Source organism: Ceratosolen solmsi, unplaced genomic scaffold, assembly GCF_000503995.2.
Source record: "Ceratosolen solmsi marchali unplaced genomic scaffold, CerSol_1.0 scaffold11, whole genome shotgun sequence".
NCBI lineage: Eukaryota > Metazoa > Arthropoda > Insecta > Hymenoptera > Agaonidae > Ceratosolen > Ceratosolen solmsi.
In genome coordinates, this window is record NW_011948416.1 from 11,608,945 (window position 1) to 11,635,036 (window position 26,092).

Genomic DNA, 26,092 nt, shown 5'->3' on the forward strand with positions numbered 1-26,092 from the left:
CTTACAGATTTTTTCTAGAAACATAGTTTTACTGGTAAATATTCTACCATAGTTAATATAAAATATCTCCATCTACCGTACCTTATGTATATACGCCAATACTGAATATATTCTATAATTAATTTAAAGTACAAAAGTTGAAAATATAACACCGATGAACAACTTCAATAAAATTACAATTAATTAAGGAATTATAGTTTATTATATCTAATAGCTTCTGGAATTTATCGCGTCTTTTTACACTTTTAATTTCAAGAATGCTGTCGGAAGATAAATTTTAAGAGCAACTGTATGCATGCTGCCACAACCTAAATTTTTCATCGCTTGTCAGTATGGCTACTAGGTACCGCAAAAGTAAACCAAGCGTCCTGAAAACTATTTAAGCATACATTTCAACCACGAATACCTGATATTAGAATTGGAATTTTTCCGAAATATCTTTAATGCACATGGCTAATAATGTTATTGATATTATCATCGCATTATGATAAAACGTTGCAAAAGATGTTTTATCAATCAGCTTCCTTGCAAATATGATTATTACAAGAACTTCGGAATAATAAAAATTGTCAAAATAATTTTAATTACATAAGATGATAAAATATTCTAATGAAATAAAAAGAAATATATAGTACGTTTATTTTCGATCCTCGAATGTGAAATTCATATTATATTCCTCAATTTCACAATTATTTTTACTACTGAATTCGGTTTAATAAAGCAAAACCATATTAATAGTTCGTTTCAAAAATATTTATTTGCAATAAAGAACTTATTAATAGGCAAAATTATAATGGGCTTTGTGTTTAATGAAGAATCAAAAATATGAAGGAGTCAAAACGTATATCCCGTCTGTAGGAAGTTCATGAAGTATTTAAGATGGTTTAAAGCTTTGTGCTCCTGCCAAATCGAATTCGCATGTTAGTTTTCACATACTACAACAATGCTTAAAGGCACTTGTATACCGTGCGAACAAGCGATGTAATTGGATAACTCGGATTACGTAAGTCTCTTGCCTAAATTAATCTTCAATTATAGCTGAGCATGATTTTGCATCTTAATTAATAGCATCAGCCGAATAAAAATTAAGAGTTAGCGTTAAAATTGATAAGGACCAAATCACACTTTAAGGGAGCTTATTACTATATCAACATATAAATTCATTACTTCCACTTTAATAAACGTAAATAAACGGAATAAAATACTTAAATAAATTCATTAATAATATCATTTCCTATATATAACTAATTATCAGATACATAATATCTTCAGAATTAAATAATTGTACGATAAATAATACTCCATTTATTAATTTATTATATCGTTTCACGAAAATGTTTGTTAAATATTCACTTCAATCGTGAACATCGTACCAACAATATTTTCTAAACTGCTATAGATATAGATTAGTACATAGTGAAAATTAATATCATCTTTCAAGTTTTTAATTGAAGCATAAATAGCATTTGTTTACCGAGTATATACTGTATATAAAGAAATAAATTAAATTTTACATTGCGTTATTAACATAAAATAATCTCACTTAAAAACGTATATAAAAAAAAGTATCAATAACTAAAATTTAATTTAATTTAATTTTCATAATACAATTGATAAAATTTATTTACTTTTCAAATTGACTAATTTTCTATTTATTTTCTAATTTATTATCATAATTATTTTCTATTCCTGGATCTACGAATCTAGAATTACAAATAAGAATAAAAAGATACAATATTCGAGAATATTACCTGTTCGCTAAGCGACTATTTCGTAAGATTATTCCACTTATCTATTAAACTGTGTAAATGATTATTATATTTTCCTAATAGATAGCTTAAGAATTTAATTGTAATATTTATTGAATCTATGTAACTGCACTTTTTTATCAATTATAACTCTAATAACTTTTAAACGGACTGGTAATACTTGCTATAAAGTCGTTTTTTTTTAATTATTGTTTGCATTTTTTTTTATGTGTGGAATATTTGAAAATTTCTAGTTATTTAATAATAAAAAATAAATTTATAGATTTATGTGTTAAATAGCGTGATTGACATTCAAGGAATAAAAGACATAGTGAGAATCAGAATTTTTTTAATTGACATCAATTAATTTGATAAATATTTAAAGTATATGCAAAGTTGGCACTAATTAGCTCATTTCATTCCATACTCTAAATGCCATTATAAAATCTATTATAATTGAATTTACTAAACAATCTCATGCATTTCCATCATTGTAAATGATATGAGATATGATTTATGTAATAATTTTTAATAAGTTTAAGCGCCAATTAAAATCATCATATCTAAAGGATATTTCTATTCTTCTTATATTAAAAAAAAAAGAAACTATTATAAAGTTTATATAGATTATAGTATTAGACAAGCACTACAATAAATATAATAGTTAATCGACCCTTATGTAAGAAGTTACAAGTAGGGAAGAACGATCGAAGTATACGAATGAAAGACAAACAAAAGTACCAACTACGGCGTTGTAAGCGCAATCAAGCGCCTTACCTGCCAATATGAGGCTCTAAAACGGGTCCTCGGAGCTTAAGTTTCGCGCAAGTACTCGATAATGTCTGAGTTCACACGTGCGCGCGCGCACCACATTCGATCGTCGTCACGTCAGCGTTGTAAGTTACAGCCACGATGTCTCCGCTTCCTCAGTCCTGCGCGAGAATTTACACCTCCGAGGGATTATACTGGCCTCCTTTCTCTCATTCTCCCCTCGCACCCTCTACTACTCTGTAAATTGCGAACGCTTATGTATGTGAGTACGTACGTTTGTTGGAATAAAGGACACGAGACGAAATTGCACGTCGAGAATATCGCGGATGTCGGTCAGTGATGAGCGCTCGTACGACCACAGGAAATGACCGCGGTAATGCTGAAATTGTAGACTCTGAGGGGAATTGTATTAGGAAATTAATCGGTGTTGGATGATTAGCAAGTGGTTGTAAAGTCGTAACTAATTGAGATGAAAAACTAAATGCATCGAATAATGATAAATCATAATTTAATGTGTCTTTTATGTATGATAGTCATTGAAAGATTCCTTAACTTCTATATATTTTTCTTATATAAGTCGAATGCACATTTGATCGTAGTTTTCATGCGTTGATCATTTTTATTTTTGGGTAAAACAACTATATCAACGTTAAATAAAGCAACGGACTATAATTCTAATTAATTCTTATATATTCGGAAGCTTTAACCTTGGCAATGTATAATAGTGGATTGTTAATTTTTCATTATAAACTCACAAATCACAGCGTCACGGAACAATTTCAATTCAATAAGCTAATTCCTTTTTTACAAACAGCAATTTAATAAAAATGTCTTTTTACATTTTCAACCTAAATATGATTAATTTGATGAACAAAAAACTAGAGCACAAGATAGACTACGAAAATTTTTTAAAAGGTTTAACTTGGTTAGTATAGTAAGAGATAAAAAAAAAGAATATGTTTGTCCTTTATTCTACAATTCATAAAGTATTATTTAAAGCATAAATATCGAGTCAATAATTTCAGTATTTACAGCGACTATGTCATATATATCTTAAAAGTTATTTTCATTATTGCCAATTCTGATGAAAAATTTGTTCATTCATTATATAAATTAATATTTTCCCGAGTTACAAATCATTGTACTTAGTTCGCTGTACATTATTTTTCATTCTATAAAATGAAATATTTTTTTTGCTTCTGCATTTTAATAATGATTTTGCCTTCTAATATGCCACGATATGAATATTGTGTATTGAAGAAGGATAGTTGCCAGCAAAGTAAGAGGAAATCGATCGTATCAATTTCGTAATAGGATTTCGTTGAAGGAAAATCGACCGAATAAACGAATTAAAATATCGAAAACCTCTTTGATCTACGATAGATATATAAGACTTTTTAGTTGATCTTTTCCAAAGTATTTCATGCAAAAAAAAAATAAGAAGAAAAAGAACACCTCTAAAAAGCCGTCGTTCTTAATTTGAAATAAACGTTCTTGCAACCATAATGCTGAATAATCCTCCTGTCTATTCGACAATAAGTTCTCTTCCAAAAACATTGTATTTATTAATTTTTAGCTCGAGTAATCAATTATAATGTTCTTTACACTATAATTTTAAGGGGAAATTCTGAAAATACATAGAGTTTTGTTTCGACTGATATAGCATAAGCATATCCCAATATCATATTATAGAAATCAATCCACGATAAAACTAAACAGCAAGAATTATAACAACATTTATAAAGTAAAATTAAAATATAATATCGAAAAATTCTCATTACAAGTATGGCAATAGTTTTTTCATATATTATTCATTTTATTGGCTAAGAGTGTAATATAAATTGAAAATATATTTAATTAAAAAACACTAGCACTTATTATATCTGTATTAATCTGCATAAATTTAATCATAGAGCCAGTAAAAAGTAACAAAATTAAATTCGAGACATCGAGCAAGTAGAAAATCAATTCTTTGCGCATGTATTGCCGAAATTTAATAAGTCACGTTGAATGTAACAATAAAAACTCACATCGACATATGATTTTGCCTTTTATTCTATTTTAGTAATTCACAAATGTATCTTTATCATATTAGAGCTCTATCTAATCTGATATTAAAGTAAAATAAAGTAAAAAAAAAAATACCTACCATCGAAAAACGCATGTAATTCTATAAAAATTAAAATGTAAAAATAGCCCGTTAGACATTGTGTTAAACAGCTTTCATTATCTGTAAATCTAGCTTTATTAAATCAATAAACGAATATCTATTTTGTAAATGAATATTCTTATAAAAGAAAGGCCATGCAGATAAAAGAAAACAGACTGATATATACTATTAAATAGACACAATTGCATTTTTAATCCGACGCCATTTAAATCCTTAATAAGAGATTCTAATACATCGAGCTTGATAAATTTCATATCCACGCGCATCTTAAACTCAATGCTTTATCCTCTATTCAATCAATAAACTGTTGATATGGATCGTAAAAAAATGTCTGTGTGAAAGACATGGCCATGCATACATTCAAAGCAACATAAAGCATATTTATCCAGAATTCGCGCTATGCGTAGCTAAACAAACAAATTAAAATCCCACTTTATCCCACCAAAATAACATGTATATTATAAGGTTAAGCAAGAGCCGATGACATCACAACCCGTATATTTCATCATTATGAACATCAGAGCAAAATGTTCAAGTGCTAGCGAAAATATATAGGAGCCTGGCTGCCTGGGAAAACGTGCCAGCTCAGAAACTAGATAAGATTTTGAGACTCTGACGCGCGCGTATGAATGACAATCAGCATAAGGACCGGGGGTGGGGTACATTTTTGTGGTGAAAATGGTTGTCATCCTCGTTAGGAGCGCAAGCGAGCGAAATGGGCTACGCGAACACCTCCGCGGCTCCTCATCCTTATAATCGAGTCTGAGCGCTTAATGGCGCCGTGGTCGGACTGCGAACTCCCAGCGATGATGGCTCGTGTACCGGCGAGTCTCCTCCAACCGTAGAATATCCCGCGGGATTGTCCCCGTACCTCCCAACACCAGGGTATCCACCAGCCTGCCGCCGTTTCTCTGCCGCGCTTGTTCAGCCTATCCGATCTGCCTCTAACATATAGATACTGGAGGCACTCGAGAAGACTGAGAGAACTTTATCGCCGGAAATGATAAAATTTCAGGCCTTCCGCTACACTCGCTCCACTCGTTCTGCCGCTTCTCGTTCCTTTCTCCCATTTCTGACGTATCGATGAGTCGATATAGTCGATGCAATTGCCCGATGACAACTCGCAATACCGTATAATTTTTATCTTACTTTTATTTAATCACCGATAAGAATTTTGTTTATCAATTTTCTTTATTTGTTTATCCACCCTTCCAAACTCCTCGTTTCCAAACGCTCGTTCCTCTCCAACCTTCTAGCAATTACAATAAGATACTCCCTTGATAGTTGTTTATTGTTGTATCATGTCCGTTCTACGACTGTTAAATTTCATCTTAGCGCAATGGTGCACATGACACCAATTCTACATTCTAAAGCTTTTATCTAGGCGACAGAAGTTTTCGGTCATTTATAATTTTTCTGTAAAATTCTTTTATTACAGTAGTTTATCACTTTTACTTACCCGTTTACTAGTCTTTCGTCAAAGTAAAAATACATTTATGTTTGCATAAAATATAAAAGTATTAACGTATAATGCATACTATCGTCACAGATATTTGTTTCAACGCCCCTTCAAACACTATGAATTATATTCATGAATTATGTATAAAAACAGATACTACTAATGCGAATCTCCTAGAATTAAGATTTTCTCTAAGAAATTACATTTTCTACTAGTCTAAAAAAAATTTTTTTCTTTTTTTAATCACATATCAAGTATCCATACTTCAACAAAGTTCTTTAAACAAAGTGTAACTATAGAAATAATGTATACCATCATAAAGTGCTGTACCATATAACAAAGCAGATGATATAATACTGTAATTATATAAAATTATCATAGCGTTCAAATTAAATTGTAAAAACAGTTATTACTATGTAAATTAGTCTAAGATTAAACATCACTTGCATATAATAATTTTCATAAGTCATTTTATCACCTACTAGATAAGTTCTCTTATTTGCATTCATTATGCCAAAGTAAAAAAGCAACGTTCTATTCAATTTCTCTTTAATCTGCATGAATTTTTCTATCCTACTTTTTTTGTTCCACACTTCTTCAGTTCCACCATAATACACAATAATAAAACAAACTTTAATAAGCACCCAACCAAGCGACAATACAATTAAAAAGAAATACTAATGTAAAATCATAAATACCGTAAAAAGAGATGTTACACCTGTTTTGTAGTTATAAGAATAGCGAATGCATATGGGAGAAAGGGATAGAAAGTAAAAAGTGTGCTAGAAAGGCAAGCAACAGAACAAAGAAAACTAGAAACTGTTTAGATTGTCGTCTTTTGATTGCAGGGATTTATTCGTAGTGAGTTTGAAAATCAGATAACTTGAGAATAGCCTATCGCATTTTGCGCGCAAAATCCCAAAACGAATTCCTATTTTTTCCAGGCTATCTTCCCTTCCCGCCCCTCCCGACACCACTCTGCCCTTCCGCTTTCGCTCTATCCCTCCCTCTCTCACTCACTCACTCACTCACTCACTCACTCTCACTCTCTCTCTCTCTCTCTCTCTCTCTCTCTCTCTTCTCACTATCCCGTTCATCGTCGCACCCGTTATCTACCTATTCAACTTCCCTTAGTCTTTCTATTTCAGCTGACTGATCTGCCCCTTTATTTTTTCCTCTAACGATACCGTCGGGAACCCCTCTCTAAACATTACGAAATTGTAAATGCGCACGAACGCATATGGACGCACACGCGTGTCAAGTAAGGTATCGACCGATCTTTTGGCTCACCGATCACATTATGTCCAAGCACTGCCAATACTCAGCTTACGAACATTGCGAAAGATTACTTATCTAGCTGAGAGCATCTGTGTGCATTTCATTCGAGGGGCACGAGCGAATGCTATTTATGTGTCCATTTATGATACGCTGAATGAGATACCGTGAATACATCATTTAGGTACAAAAGTACTTAACGTTTTGGTTAAATGGCAAGCTTATTCCTTATAAGCATTTAATTTAAGAATATAATTCTTAATAGTATATTCTGTATTAAACAGAATATTGTAGTTGCAACAATTTTTAAGCTCGATACTGTTAATACGAGCAACTTTTACAATTCACTGTTTCATATATAAACTTCCTTATATATATATATATATATATATATATATAAACTATCCCTTCAATAAAAATTTAATTCGATTACATTATTTATGTTTAAATCTCGTATATTAGACAGTATGATCCAACTACTTAAATGTTTATATATATATACTTATATATATATATATATATATATATATATATATATATGTTTGAGTGTAAAAATAAACAAATGCGTAAGAACTGAAATTTATTTATTATACAAATATTGCGAACGATACTATGGAAAATGTAAATGTACCGATTGAAACTTTTTTTTTATACATAACGTATTAAAATCTCTATCGGTCAAGTTTCATCGTAACATAAATCTAGCTTATTAAAGTTAAAATAGAAATAAATCCATATTAAATTCAGGGAGATAATTCGTCATTTTATAACAGAGTGATCCTCAAACTTTATCAGGCAGTTACACAAGAACATTTTAAAAATAATTTATATGCATTAAAATTTTCAAGAATAGTAATATATATTTTATCTATATTGCAAAAATTTTAATTAACATATGGGATATTATGTTTAGAATCTTGAAATTTTACAATATAAAAACACTAATAATTAATTTTCGATCAAAATAATAATATGATCATTAATGTATGACAATAATGTTGAAATGTTTATTTTTAGTTAAAAAATATTTTGTTTATAATTATACAGAAAAAAAAACAAAATATTGACGATGCTTTAAGTTTTTTATTTCCCTTCACATACTACATTGTATTTTGTAATATAATTATTGTTCATTGAATTTATACAAGTTAATTGTAAATCATATCGAAAAATTCATTTCCAAAGACATTTAATACAACTTAAAGTTTTGAAATTTATCCTAAAATTAAAAAAAGTAATGCAAGAGAAATGACATTAAAGAATCGAATAAAGTAGTTTGAAAGTGAAGTATTAAACATATTTCAAACATAATTATTTAAACAATATTTAATAAATGGCAAAATAGTAATTATTTACGTAAAATATTTGTAAATATATTTTTCAATTCTAGTTTACATTTACAATAAAATAACTTGTATTCTCATAATAATGATATGATAATAAAATTCGTCTTAGTAGTTACACTACAATAAAATGGCTTCAACTAATCCGATTGTAAAGAAAATTTATGCATTCATTTAATTCTTAATATGAAAATTAAAATATTGAATATATATATATATATATATATTTTTCTCGATAAGCTGTTTCAAATATTAAACAATTATATTATTTATCTTAAATTTTGTGAGCTTATTAAATATTATAAATAAAAAATTCTTTCGATGATATTGAATATTATATGATTACATAATTACATTACAAATTGTTTACATAATTAAAATACAAATTTCTATGTTAAACTTTTGTTTCTAATAATATCATTAATATTATTATTATTATTATTATTATTATTATTATTATTATTATTATTATATGAGATCTGTAATTTCATTTTAGTAAATTTACGTGTGTGAAACATACTTACTTGACATGTATATAATTTTATTGAATATAAGTTAAATTGAAAATAGTGTGAATTGAGAAGGATATTTTTTTAAAATAGAGAAGGAAAAACTGTACTAGATTTATAAACGAAAAGTTTAGAATGTCTCTTACATAATTTCACGCGTCAAAGTACCTGAATTACGCGTAAAAATATTTTATTCAATTATGTGTAAAAGCAATGTTGAATTATACATTTTTGAATTTCGGTAAGAATCTACCATTGCAGTTTCCACTGACGTTCGAAAGAAATTAGAATGTTAAGTTGAAAAACTTCTTTTACGTTTGTACGGGCACATTGCGATAAAATGGCACTGACTGAAAACTGAATTTTATTAACTACGCCTATTTAAAATTTTGTTGTAAAGCTCATGACTTATTATTAGCATGACTCGGACTAATTTAGCACGACTAAATGAATAAATAAAGTAACCTAATAAGGAGAGCGAACGCTTTTCGTATTGATAGCCTAAGTAGTGGGACTCGATCATCAATCATTACATTTGATGATTTAAATTAAATTGCCTGAATAAATCCACGTATAAAATATGTATATGCACGTGCATCTGCACCAGTAGTTGGCCGATCGAAGGTGAAACAGGGCGAGAGGAAAGAAATAGCAATAGTTTAAGTGCACCTGGAGTTCCGGTACAGCAAGGTGGTTCGGTTTTGCGGCCTATAAAGAACCCGCTGCCGACTTTTACGAAGTGCATTATATCGAGACGATGCACTGAGTAAGTTGAAAGTAGTCCAAATAGGCGCATAAATAAATGCACACGAATGAGCACATCGACAAATGTACCCGACACAATGTTAAGTGTATAGGCCTACTGGCGCGCACACACGAGCAGTTCACGAAGGCATAGCCTCGTGCACATTAGACATTCTAAAGGACAATCATGCGTGTATGTGAAAACGTGTTCAAAATTATTACTACAAAAGTACTCAAACATACGAGTGCACGGTTCACGTGAAGCAGCATACATATAAATGAACTGAAACATTGTGACATAATCCCGCGCGCGCGCGCGTATATGTAAAGTATCCTAAGTTCACTGAAAAGCGTACTAACTGTGAAAGGTGCAAGTTTTATCAAATGTACAACGAAGACTAAAAGACAGAATGTAAGAAAAAAGAAAAAGTAAATACGGGCTATCGTCTAATCGTCTGTTTATTTTGAAATGAAGAACCGCTAAAGCAAAATTCATGTTGTAAAGGATGCCGTACATATATTGGTCGAATGTAATGTTTATCTCTTTATTACCTATATATCTAAATTTTTCACATACCTGAACGAATGTCACGAGCACTCGAAATTTTGTTGTTCAAATCTATATTTAGAAGATTTATGCCAATATATAAACTATATATAATTTTGAAAATATATTACAATGAAAATTACAGTAAAAATTACAATGAATGGTGTTGAAAATCAATTAAAAAATTGAAATCTATATCGTTCCATACAACATTTCCATTATAGTGACAGACCAACAACAATAAAAAAAATAGAAAAACAAAAAATAAATAAAAATTTACCAAAAATAACACTTATAAGAAGCACATAGACAATACAAGATGGATAGATGTATATGCAGAGTGGAAAAGAGTAGAAGAGACAGAGAGAATGAAAAGAGGGCAATAGTTTTTATCGACAGGTAGTTTTTCGCTTTGCATTTCCCTTCTCGAGCGATAAATCGAGCGAGCGTCTCTTGGACGCAAATCCAGCTTTTTGGAAAATTAAAGCCCCACATCGATTTGTAAGCTCTTTTTCCACTACCACCAACTGCCTCTATTCGTAATGTCCATTTTTTTCTCCGTCTATATCGTTCCACCTCTTCTTGTCCCGGACTATTCCTTTTTTACAGTCCGTTATCTTCGACAATTCTCTCTCCTTTCGTACGGATTTTTATTTAGATTTATTTTAACGGACGCACTGACGAAATATCGATGCTTAATTATACAATTTATTTGACAAAATGCAACCTGACATACAATACTGAAAATCGAATGCGTCGTCCAACACGGCACCATACTTCTCATTACACAATGCATTATGTTATCAACGTGTGCTATCAGCGCAATAATTATTTTATCAGAGCAATGAACGCACGATAATCATGAATATTGATCGGAATTGCTGACGTCCCTGCCTGATCGACTGTGAACTTTCTCGATTTAAAGCGCTTAAAATGACAGATTAACGATTTATTAGATATGACGATCCCTATCCATCGCCACGACTTCTCAATTTCGAATTAGAGAAATTGCCCGTTCAGTGCTACGCCATTTCCAAACCCATCGGCTCTTCGTTCGCGCGGTAAACCAGGAATGAAAAGTCGCCAACGAGTTTAGCCGCTAACGGTCACATGCATTTGTACACACAACTGTGCGCGTACGTGCATCTCGGGTATTTGAGCTCGAGGGAAAAGAAATCGGCTCATTCCTTATAGGCGATACACGTGTGCCACCAGTGACATACCAGGTGAAAACCTGTGCGCGTGCGTGCGTGCGTGGGTGCGTCTGGGCATCTTTGTGCCTTGGTGTCGGTGAGCGGGTCCGTTATCGTGTGCTCGTGTGTGGAAGCATTACGCGGGAATGGAGGAGTGGCGAGTCATTTTTTTATCTTAAACTGCTACGCGCTACTATCTTACCCAAATTTATGTCATCTCCGTGCCGAAAAATTTTCAAGAATTTTCTTCGTCGAGCTCAACTTCTTCCTATTTTTAAGAGACGCCGGGGCTGAACATTGCAGTGGCTACATACATTACCAGCTTTATAGAGACGGAACTGTGGTTGTATCGTTCAATATTTAAGATGGCTGTCATTTTATAAATCTCATTAAATATCGGAGCATTCGCATTTTAACGGCTGTAAATCAAATCATAATTTAAAATAGCGTTGGAAAAATACGAAATAATCGATTGATGCAAAACATTTTTGTTTTGAAATAATAGATAACAAATCCTATTTCAGCGGATAATTAGTTTTATTAATGTTACATGTTTTTAAAAATAATATGAATATCTCGATACTCTTCTAAAATACGATTTATCTTGTTCGTTGGATATATAAAATTGAGTTTGAAGAAAACCGATCGCTTTAATTGGTACGTAAAAGATTGTAAATAAATTTCAATGTTATGTAAAAGTTTTCGAATGGAAATATATTTTATATTTCTGACGTATGAAATACATTTCTAATTTTGCAATCGATCGTCCGTTCACAACAGATGCTTCATTTAAGTAATAAAATAATAAAGAATCATTTCTACACAATAACATTGTAAAAGTAATAATTCTATGATGATTTTTTCTAATCGTCTTACTAACTTTATTGAATTATTTTTTTATTTTGTTTTTATTTTTAATATTGAAATATTTAATACAAATCAATTTGATGCATTTTTAATGCATTTAAATGGAAATAGATGTAGTCGTATATTAGTATAAAATATGCAATAACCATAAGAATAACGCTACAATTTTCGATAATCATGTTTTCAAATAATTTATAAAAATATTTCATGGATTTTCGAACATTGAAAAGGTAATGACATAGTAAGATAATATTATAATAATTTTTGGTATTTTATGAAAATACTTATAATAAATTTATGTACGAAATTGAAATATTTCATAAATTCATTTTAGATTAAATCGTTACTATAGATTTTACAAGATATATCTTTGACATATTATGCATATTAAAATTAAAATGTTAGGATATTTCACTAAAATGAATTTTAAATATTTATTTTCAAAACAAAGATTATTAAAATCACAAGGCATGTAACGAAACTTTTTTCAGTCATGGCAACAGCTATATTCCACTCGTTACAAATACGTTATTTTTATGATATAATTATTGCACAATAATGTTTATTTTTTGAACACTAAATTCTCATTAATGGTGCTGAATAACTATTAAATCAGGTCATTAAAACGTCAGGCATTTAAATGTATCTTACGCTAGCGCGAAATCATTACTAACCATTTGATAAAGTATATTCGGAAAACACTGGGATCTATATTCAATCTAAATGTCAAGAAGCGGATTAAGTATCCGATGAGTAGTATATGTATGCGAATGCGATTTTAGGAGAAATAATGATTTACCGCCAAAAAAAAATTAATATTTAAGAAATGGCTATGAAAGACAAAGATATATGTAGGCCATATGTGTTTTTGGAATATGTAAGATCTAAAAGATTGCAAAAACGTTACTTATTTTTCTATAAATAATTCAAATAATTTCAGGCGCATTACAAGCTAATAACATATATGTTTATAAATGGATGTTTTTGGAAAAGAACAAAAAAAAAAAATTTTCGAACTCTATTGTATAATTTTTAATATAAAATTTCAGTCCTCGAGCAAGCACATATTTGCTCTACATTTTCAGATTCATATTAAAAATTTTGCTTTTTACGAATATGAGGAATTTTAAAACTTAATATTCGTCGCTTTGTTTCAAATTAATTTCTGCTTAAAATCTTCGTTTAAGAAAATTTTATGTAGAAACATATTCTTTTCAGCTGCATAAGACTATCCGACTTAAGCTGGCAACGAAATAACTTTTTAGCGACAGTTTACATTCTCGTTTATACTTTTTAAAAATTATAATATTTTATTAAAATTTCATTTAAATGTTTACTCTATTATGTTATGAGCTTCAGCTTTAATGAAAGATATCAATAATATGTATAATATTACCATAATTCTAATTATAAAAAAAATAAAACAAAACAAAAAACAAACAAAAAATCCGGAAATGAGCTTGTTTAATAAAATATTGTTGTTTATTATCCGTTTAAGTGATTTGTATTTATTTATTCTTTTTAAAATTTTAAATTACACACATTGTAAATATATTTTAAATGATACATTATTGAAAGTATCCGTACTGACGTCGATAAATAATGCTTGGACGATGCTTTTGAATCAATAGATTTTCGTATCCGTACTGGTGTAACAAACAATTCTAATTAAAGCGTATTATTATTAATCAACTGGCTCCCTTTCTTAATTAACTATTACCTTTATATTATCTTTAATGATTCAGTTCATTACTGCACCGTTCCGTAATAATAATTTCTCTGAATTTTACTGGATTCACAGCAATATCTTTACGTCTTTCATATGTCTGGTTTTGTTAGAAGTCATAGTTATCCAACCTACATCCAATATTTCCGCGGCTTTGGATTATTGTCGCGGATATATTTCCCACTATCAAATTTTATGAAAATTTTTTTCATTTATTTCTCTCGAATACAGTGCAATTTACGCGTTTTAAGTGTTTCAAAATTTTACATTCGCAACATCATTATCGTTTTGACAATTATAACAGCCATTATTAAAATGATAATTTTTAATCCGATAATAAACTATTTATATAAAGATTAAGTGTATGTAACAATGCCTGTAACATATTTTATTTTTAATTCGAAGACTCCACGACAATTTATAGAAATGTATATATCTGGTGATAAGGAGATTACTATAAAATAAACGACTATAGAATTATGAATTTCAGTTTTGTGATTAGAGCCATTTATTCATGTACGAGCTATAATAAAAAGTTGTTCAATTTCTGAATAAGTTGATAAAGCAAAAACTTATACATTTAAAATATTCATAGTTATTATAATTATTACGAAGCGTATTTTCAAAAATTGGAAAACAATAACTTTTACGCGTTGTAATTCAATTGAGACGATGTGAACGGAATTTTGTTCGCAACTACTAATTAAAACGAGATCAAAATTAATCTTCGGTTAATCATAAAAAGAGAATTAAAGTTTATCTATTAAATTTCAATAGTAATATATATCAATGTACATTCATAATCGTCGTATGTATAACCGAACCTACACATTAAAAAGATGTGGGAAAACCGGTGGAATTTTACAATGCGAGAATTATCTACGCATTCATGTTAATATACACGACTTGACAATGCGATATAACGCATTAAACAGGATTTTAATTCATGCGCGAATTTCGTATACGTAGAGCGAATGAAGAAAAGCATCAATATCTAGCTATAAGCGTATATATAAGCGTGACTATGTGGTTCATGTACAAAATACCTACATTTATGCAAGAGTCGCATGCAAAATCCCCAGCGCCGACGCATCATATTAATCAATTTCATATAAGACCTTCGCTCAATGAATAACGAGACCAGAGCCTCAAAATTGCGCTCTATCAAACGCTCTATCCTCTGGGGGAGCCTCGTATGAGCAGCGCAATAATAAAACTCCGTCTCCGTTGTGCATGGCCTTCTTCGATTTATCCAAGGCATTAAACATTCGTGCCCACAGTTATTGAATAAACTTGCAGGAATATGCGCTATGCTTGGCGAAAAATCCACGAGCGTCGAACGGGACGCCTTGAACACAGACTCAGTTATTACCCTCGGGGCGGGGCGATGTAACATTGCGACGCTTAGCTGCTTTTATGGACAAGCATGTACAGGAGGTAAACAAAGCGGCGCACGTGCCTGACTGAAATGAACTGTCCGACGTTTCTTCGCCTTTGCATTCATGCGCGTTTACGCATAAGAATTCACGCGTGTATTTGAGGGTGAACATTAGTTTTTTTTTTTTTTTTTTTTTTTTTTGGGGGGTGGGGGTGGGGTCATGCGCGTTTACGCATAAGAATTCACGCGTGTATTTGAGGGTGAACATTAGTTTTTTTTTTTTTTTTTTTTTTTTTTTAGGGGTTCATGGTAGGTACGCGATGTAAATGAGTGGGGCTATTCCACCAGATCTGTCATCTAATTTTTCTTTAACTTCCAGCAATCTGGTGTACATGAGAATGATAAAATGTTTTCATTGCTTTTGCTGCTTTAATTATGTATGTATATACATTAAATACGTATAATACTATTGCAGAATGCTGCTCTATATGTATAACATTAAAAGGCTTGAAATTATAGGGATTCGAATTTCTTCGATGCTTTTAAAATACATACATTTAATACTTTTACAACGTTAATTTGAAATAAAGAAGTAAAATGGATTTTAGTATAAAGTTACATAACGGTAATATTCATAACGATTCTTAAGTAAAGCTTTTCTCAACTTTCTCTGAAAATCTTAAACAACAGAGCTGCATCTACAATCTTGAATGTTGTATGTTTATAGAATCTTGATTGTTTTAGCATTCTGATAGCCTTTTGTCTACCTATAATGTCTCAAAGGCTGGTAAAAAAAACCTTTTATTAATAAGCCCGCTTTATTAAATCAAAATAGATATTGGAATTTCCTTTGAATGTAAAATTGCTTGATAATGTTCGCTTAAAATATCTCTTAAAATTCTGCTTATATCACACTCTTAAGTAATATTATTATCAATAATATTCATAAGATTGCATAAGTTTTGTTGAATAGATATATTTATTTCAAACATAGAGAGAAACATGCTTACAACCAATGTAACTCATCAATGTCATGTTTAACACGTGTCACATACATAGCGTAGAACTTAAAATTAATTTAGTCACCGAAGAGACATGCTTGCGCCTTTCCATTCGTGCAATATTTTAAAGCGCTCGAAAATTCCATATAGCCATAGTGTACTTGCAAATTGAACGCAATTATTCGACGATGCAAACAAACTGTACGTGATCGCTTGGGATACAAGACTCTCGAATAATCGACGTGAATTCATTAATCGCGTGACGCGTGACATAAAACTATTCGACTCGTCTCGATGCGCTTTAAATGGTCTATTTTAGTTGGACACGATAATTGTTGACCATTTCCTCCATTGCATTTGTTATGCGATATTCAGTTTTCCGGCATATGCGATATTCGTATTTTCACGTTTAATAAACATTTTATTAAACGTCAATAATATCGCTATAATTTCTATTTCGCCCTCTTATCCTGCCAATAATGATGGACTATTTTATCGTTCAAAAAACAATAGTTTAATTATGAAAATTCATTTAAAGTTTCTTTATTCGTGGCACTATTGTCTTTAGGGAAACATTAAATATTACTGTAAATGAAAATACTTTTAGAATAAATATACAGTAATAATTATGAGGTCACAAATAGAATTGAAAATTCGTATTTCCATTTTACGTCAATATTTAGACTTAAATTATTCAAAACTTAATTCAAAATTTTTTCTAGCTTTTTAATGCAAATTTTCAGTAAGATTAAACCTACTATTTTGAATTCTGAAAATTTAAAACAGTTTCATAATGTATTGGATATATCGAACAAATAAAATAATTATTTTATAAAACAAAAAATTAATAAAGCTTTTAAATTGAGAGCGTCATTATCAGATTAAATTATTCATTTTGAGAATGGGAATTCGGAGAGTATCGAGCAAGTGTTATTATCTCAAACTGTCATTCTTCATAAAAGCATGATTTTCTATAAATGTAAGCATTAAAATTATAGTCACGTAATAAATAAATATTTTCCAAAAAATTTGTTTGGTATTAAAAGTATATTGACAAATGTAAGAAATAAAATATAAATTGTTTAAAAATCATTTGTTAGCATGTAATATATAAAATATCAAACTAATTATTATTTTAATAATTGAAAAGAAATATGAAATTTATGTTAACAGGCAAATGTTTGATAAGTAAATCAAGCATGTAATCAATGTTAATAAATGTTTATACTTGCATATGATAATATAATCTAAATATAGCCAATACTTTCAATGTGAATAATAAATTATTTATCATACACATCACCTAAGTACATTTGATTAAAAAATGTTAATCTAATTATATAAAATAGAAAATTCATTCCAATTAAGCACGATTTAAGCTTCACGAATAATAGAGAGACTGTAGGTAGAATTAACAGCTCAACTCCCTTTATCTAACTAAATTCAAACAGAAACAAATTGTAAAAAGTAATTATTTTTTAACAAACAAGAATATTATAGAATATGATTTCAAGCGTTTCTTATTTAAAAATTATGATTTTAAAAAGCCTTGCCTTGAATATGATACTATTGGCTTTAGAAAAACTACACAATTTTCATTCTCTTTTGAAAGTTTGCAAATATAATCATTAAAACATATTAATTTATAATGATGAATTAAAACGTTAAGCTATAGCGTAAAAAGTAAGTATAAAACACGTACTCTCGAGATATTTGTCTATTGATAGCTTAATTTGCAAAATATATATTATAAATGGAGTTTGATTAAAAATATAAAAAATATTCAAAATAATTCGCTTAATTTAATTCAACAAATTATTTATAAGAAAAATTTTCTTTGCCAATTATAAATACATTATACTTAGCTTATAGATATCAGTCGCCTTCTTCATAATACAATGAAGACTTCCATTAAATTAAGTTTTTCGAACTACCGATAAAACTAACTACAATTATACGATTACTATAAAATGTAAAATATTCATAAAAGCTGCTTTTTATTTCATATAATTTTTTACTACAATAAAGGAATTTTATCCCATATAGGACCAAAAAAATGATTTATATCATATCATTGTATATGATTTTCATTTTTCAAAAATATTTATATTATAATATATACATAGGCTAGTTTGTTTACCGATACGATATTATTAAAATTACTCCTTTTTAATAATTTTGACTCTCGTATGAAAATGTTGAATTATTATTAATACAGAGTCCTATTCTAAAGTAAATGTGAATTAGTGATTTATATAACGAAACGTTATACTTTTCAGAATATCTATTCAACTTCATTTTTTTCACAATGTTGCAAGGTTTACTTAAATACTTTTCTAATACTATTTACAATACCATTCTTAAAATAACAATACGATATTTATCACTTTAAAGAACCATTCAATAAAAGAAATTAAAATAAATGAATATAAAATAAACCTTTGTCATTAATTATATAATTAAGAATTTTTATCATCTTATTATATGACTTAAAACGTAAAAATAATGGGATGTATGAAGTTGTTAAACAAATTATATAATTAGTGTAATATATTTCTTCATTATATTATTATAATGACACTTGTATAGTTGAAAAACTTCATAATATTCCAGGGCTAACATAAAGTATAATAGTATTAAAATTAATAATAAATTTGGTAGGGTTTGATTGTAAAATTATGTCAATAGGACTTTATATGTATTTATTTATATTTTTATATGTAAATAATCTGACATAATGCTAAACCATTTATAATTAAAATTCATTTATCATTTAATTATATTTATAAATAATTTTTTTCAATTCTTTCTATTAAACTAATTTAAGAGTTTCTATTTCATTATATATATATATATATATTTCATCAAATTTATATTAAAAATTATCGACTCTGTAATATAAAATGAAAAAAATTTAATTAAAAACTTTAAATTAAAAACTATTAAATACATGTACTTATAAACGAAAGTAATTAGGCATTAATAAAAGATGAATATGCAAATTGATTTAAAATTTAGACATAAAATTAAATTTATTGCTATATTTATTTATCAAGTGAAATTAAATTGAATTATAATTCATATTCAAATAATAATAAAAATCATATTGAAAATTATAATATAACGAAAATATGTCCTTTTTGAAAAATTATAAATTAATAATGATATATAAAGCTAAAGACCACTTGAAAGTAAAACTTTAAACTAATCGATAAGTTTATTTATAATTATCAATGCAAAGTGAAAATTGTTGGATTTACATTTTATAAATATTCACTATTAATTGCTTATTGAAGGCTCTTGTATCATTCACTTTTACTTTTATTTGAAATATCACTGAATCAATTCATCTTCCCTAGATAGAAAAGTTAGACAATGATATATTATTTACTGTAAAGATGATGATAGTATAGATCTAATGTATATAATTAAGAGAAGAATTAAGTTCTTTGACCTTACGAAAGCATACGGCCAGCTCCTTTTGCGTAATTTAACATGTAGGAGGCTACAGTTTTTAATTCGGTTAATATATATATATATATATATAGCTTATAAATTATTATTTTATATTTTACTTGAAATTTTTTATGCTATTTTTGCGTATTATTGATAGATTAAAACAGTTAAATTTGCATATTGAACAAAAATACTACTATGCGTTGGGAGATCACGTTGTTTTAAATTTCAGGCGACAAGGGATAAGACGTATTTACGTAATTCAACACAATGTATTTGACTCATTAACATATGACAATAACTAAATGGTTGGCTGTGGAACGCAAAAGTTCTTAAACTTAATATTATTACATGATTATCAAGTATAATATTGATACATATTTCTCTTTACATAATAAAATAATAAAACTTATCAGTAAGTAATTTATTACATTGATACATATCCCAGCGACTCGTACATCTGTCAAAACTCCAGTATAGTCAATTTCCCTCTTTATAATTTCCTGCACGGATTCGCCCAAAGATTTCCGATACAAGAAAAACCAAAGGCATCATACACTTATGCTTTCACCAGAAAGCACCGTGCGAATGATACACACACGTTTTAATTTATGCATCCGTGCATCTTCCAGGTTGTGCACGAATATACGCGTATTTACGCATTGTGTATTGCAGTTTAAAGAAAACAAAATACATCTGAGACATGAGATGTAAGTTAATTGGTAATAAAACGAGTGCTCGAGACTTAATTTAAAGCTTATCTGGGTCTGCGATAAGTCAGAATTGCATGTAACCGCTGTCGAAGATGTGTGAGAAGTCGAATGGATCCTACAAACGGAACTCGGCGCATTTAGTGTGCAATTTATATAATGGCATGCGTTTTGAAATTTCGAGACTACGACTTTAAGTACCAAGTTGTTGCCGTTGTACTTGGCATTAAATACTGAAATCTTATATATTTTTGTATTTTATAAGATTGTTTATATGTAAATTTTGTAATATTTAATCTCGGATGTTCAGAATTCGCAATTCTGAATTGACTGCGTACTTTTGCGTGCTGGATCAATGTGACTTTCTTCAAAGGCAAGAGAGATGAGTAATTACTTACATCTATTTTTGGATGAACTTACCCATTGAAATTAAAGTACAAATATTATTGTAATCGGAAAATTTTTTGCCCTTATAGAATACAGATATAGACAGTATTTCTAAATAAAATGTGACTATTCATAAATATTCATTGGCAATAGTCATTGGGAAAATATGATATTTTATGAAAAATTCAAAGGTGAGGTTTTTCTAAATTAAATAATTAAATTTTCCATGTCGCAATATAAAATAAATAATTTGGTTAATTAGTATGTAATGAAGAAAGGGAGAAAGTATTCATAATTCAAGTTGAGAAATAGTTGCACGTTTGTTCATAATTTATTTACATAGACTTTTGACATCCAAAATGATATTATCATTTAACGAAAATAAAACCCTTGACATATTTTAAAATTTAATTATTTTTTTTCAAAGTTAAAAAAATGCTTAATACATAATTCCTTTATATTTATTCGTCAAGTATTCTTTTAAAGAAAAAGCCATTCAATAATTTATACGTCATTTTCTGTCTTGCTTTTGTTCGACCATTTTCACAGTTTACCTTTGCCGTGCACCCTTCCCAGACACTCCTGCTTTCTCCCTCTTCAGTTGACAGACGTTTAATTATTCATTAAGAACTTTTCACAACAATGGATTTAATCTTTTCCGCTCTTTTAGGAGGAGAACTTTATTTTTTCCTTACGCACATACAGATAAAGCGAATGCATCTTATTTACCCTTTGCTTTATGCTTGCCAAGGTAAAAAAAAATTTCGCTCGCATAATACTGAACATAGTTTTTATTCGTAATTAGATATAATTAGTGATTACATATTAGGAAGTAAAAATATCTCTAGTGCACTCTTTACAAAATTTCTCTTCAAATTAGCGAATTTTTAATATTTTGCCAGCTAGAAACCAATATTCAAAAATTCGTTTCGCTTTTCTCATTCTCTCGTGTACAACTAATTTAAATACTGACAGACGTGGATTATTTTCTTGGACTCTCAACGTTTTTCTTTCGTTTCTTACTTTTCTCGCGGCTCCACTATAAACTTTATGCTCTGGATCTATGCAAACTATTTGTCCTCATTTCTTATTCTGCGAATTATGTTTTCATTTCAATATACTTATTTCATCTATTCAAATTTAAATACAAGATATTTTACAGGGAATTGAATGATTAAAGAAACGCCAACGGTTCCTCTTTGGAATCCATTCCGATTGAACTTTTAAAAATGTGCTAAAATCATGTCTACCATGATATATGTATTTTTTAAAATTATTTAGAGAAAACAAGTCATTAAGATTAACTACTCAGCTGCTATGTAAGTATTTATTTATTTAAATGGAATATCACAGATACTTAATTATTGAAATATTAATGGTTTTTAGTACTTTTGTATTTGTATTTCATATTTAAATATGACACATTTTTAATATTGTAATTCACTCGGATTTTTATTTTCACAGTTATAACAGATTTATACAGTTATATGCAGTTTTTATTTTTGTTTTTATCTTTTTATTCTACGATGGAAGCCCATAAAATAATTATCTTTTTATCCCTCACAAGAAATTATGAGCGATAAGAACAATTAATTTATTTTTAAATATGAAACATTAAGATCTAATTTTTCATCAGTTCTTGGATTAATGTTATAAATCTCAAAATCTAATTTGACAAGATTAATTAAAAAAATTTAATTTAAAAATATTCAATCGATTACATTGACATGAAGGGTAGGAATAAAATGAATAGAAAAATTACGAAATTTTCTTTTTCACTCAATTAACGAAGAGCATTGTGTAATGAAGATCATACACTGATATTTTAAGGAGCTTGTCTTTCAACTCTTCATTTTCCCTTTAAATAAATATTAAGCGAGAAAGACTATTTATCAAAAGGATAAAGTAGCAATTTTACGACCGTTTCATTCGATTTAGCATAATTGCTAATAATTCTATTTATTTATTTTTTTTTTACATATTTCAAAGTTCAGCATAATTTATTGGAGATATAATAAACGTTTGACTGTATATTTTCTTGGAACAAGACATTTTATAAAATCCTATACGGATTTCAAGTATGACCATTGTTTTTGTCTTCCTCTTCTTTTGCTAAGTCAGTGTTATTTTTTTCTCATACTCCACTGCGCTCTAAATTGATTATCGATTTCGAATAAATTTCAAACAGTTGATTTGGCAGATCTGAAAAGACCAAATATCCTCTCTCGTCCGGAATCGGCAGCGCATTGATTTCAATAGACGAACATGCCTCACCAATTAAGCTTCCACAGCGTTAGTTCAGTTTTTCAAAGAACTATTGTAGATAGAATTTCGAAATTACTATCGATGACGCTATCAAATCTTTATCTTAGTTTCAACTTAACATCATTGTTAGCTTCTTTTTTTTTGAGCTTTATCGCGCAATTATCATATAATAGCATATTCATGAAAAATAAGTGGAGTGTGAGAAATTATATTGATATGTATTTATATTGAAAAGACTGTTACTCAAACTTTAAAATGTTTGTAAATAAATTCTTTCAATTTGTAAGAATAATTTATAAGAGTTATTAAATATATTAAATTTGTAAGAAGCAATGGATCAGAAAATCATCTGCATTCTGCTGTCCATTAGTACTAATTTTAAAATGCTATTCGGGGAAATTTTAAATTAAATTGAATGCAATGAAAAGCTGCATTTAATTTAATTATATATGTATATATATATATATACATATATATACACACAATATGCCTTAATTTTTATTTTATAACAGCTTAAATTCGTGTTTGACGATAAATTGGTAATGAAATTACGTACATACAAAAGCGTATTATATAAATAACAGTATTCCATTAAAATTGTAGTTACAACTGAAGTTGTTACATTTTCATTCGAAGTATTTAATAGCCAATTGAGCTACTTTAATAAAAATGTATTAGATAGATATTTCTTCGAACAAGGATCAAGTATAAAGGGTGATGAGATCGTTCCCCATTTACTTTAAATGCTTTTGATTCACCAGAAAGTAATTATTCGCTATATCGTTTTTTTTTTATTTGAATAGGCTTTGCTAAGAAACGCCAATAAGTTCATGTTTCACTTTTGCCGAGGTCAAATTAAATACGAGCAGATATTACTCGTTAAAATGCAAACCGCTTGGGGATTACGCAAAAGAAATCTCGGAAAATATGCCAGAGGACATAACAACTTTGCTCTCGGCAACCCAAAACACCACGATTTTTAAACGAGGAGAGAGATATATAACAAAATATATTGCCACAAAAATCATTCTATTTTTGTAGATGCACTTCCAAGCTTATATTCCATTTTCGCTTGTAGGAAATTTAAAAATAATTCTTATAATACTCATTGACAGCGACAAAAATTTTCTGCGAAATCCCTGTAAATTTTAGTAAATTTTGAAAAGGAAATTACATCGATTATTCAATTTATATTTATAATGTAATCGATTTATAAATGAATTTTTGTTTAATTTTAATGTATCCAGTATATATGTGAGGAAAAATATATTTTTCCTCACATGGGAAAATTAGAGTGCATGATTGAGAATAAATTTTAAATAACTTAACACACACAAATTTTGTATGAAGTGGCAACGAATTAATAATCATCTTAAAGCTCTTACAAATAAATATGAATATTAGTAATGTTTTCGTTAATATATTTATATGCCGAAATACTTTGTAATAATAAAAATATTTAATATTCTAATTACATTCAAGTTTTTGGTGATGATAAAAATTTTAAAACAAAATTTTCACCAAAGTTTATTCATTTACATGTAATCTAAAATAAAATATGAACAATGTATGTTCATAAGATTAACACATGAAACAAATATTGAAACTCCTATGAAAACTGTAATTACTTTCAGAAGTATTAATCATATGAAACCGGTTACAGTAGGACGTAAGAATTTCAATCGATTTTATAGGAAAGTACAATCCGATAGTAATGCAAGAAGTGTAAGAAATGAAAAGTAGTGGGAAAAAAAACTACCGATAGAAACCTACACAGTTCTTTTAAACATGACGTTTTTACCAAAAAGAGAACCGAAAAAGTAGTTGTAAGTAAAACGACAAATCACGTTGACCGGTCCCCTCGACTATTGTAAATGCTATTTTTCAAATTCAAACTTTTACCGCTCGGAACTTGCACCGATTTAGCAATATTTCGCAAGGTTAAAATCCGATAAAGAATTCATAATCTTTATTGAAGGTAATATTTTTTGAATAATTGAATAAGGATTATAATTAAAAATTGAAATATGAATGAAAGAGTGATTTATTTATAACGTGCAAAAGAGTATAAACATTTTAAGGATTTTTAAATGAAATTACAACAAAACGATCTATATTTATATAAATTTATAAAATTTGGAATGAAAAATATTTAGCTAATTAGATCGTATTAATCTGTGATAGTATGGTACTGTGTATTTTAAAATTCATTTTGAATTTAAATGAAATTCACCAATCGAATGAACGATAATGTAAAATAACTATCAGATTAATTTTCCGATTTAGCAAATTGAACAATTAAAAATTAATATGTATTAATAAAATACTAAAATATAAAATATATTGCAAAAGTTTTACAATTATCGATATTTTTTCATGTCAGAACAATCTTAAAAATAACTTAAAATTGCATCACAATGATTTTATTTCTTTAAAATTATAAATACATTCATGTACTAAATGCCAAATTGGAATAATCATAAAAATTCAAATGAAATAATAGTTAAGGACATTGCACAACCACGTACTAATTTATGAGCAAG

General features: G+C 28.7%; 1 protein-coding gene across 1 annotated transcript in view; it reads right to left on the reverse strand.

The window, feature by feature from the left end:
• LOC105359519 (collagen alpha-1(XV) chain-like) overlaps nt 1–26,092 on the reverse strand; it is a 214,275-nt gene that overhangs the window by 101,273 nt on the left and 86,910 nt on the right. The gene's annotated exons all lie outside the window — the stretch shown is intronic.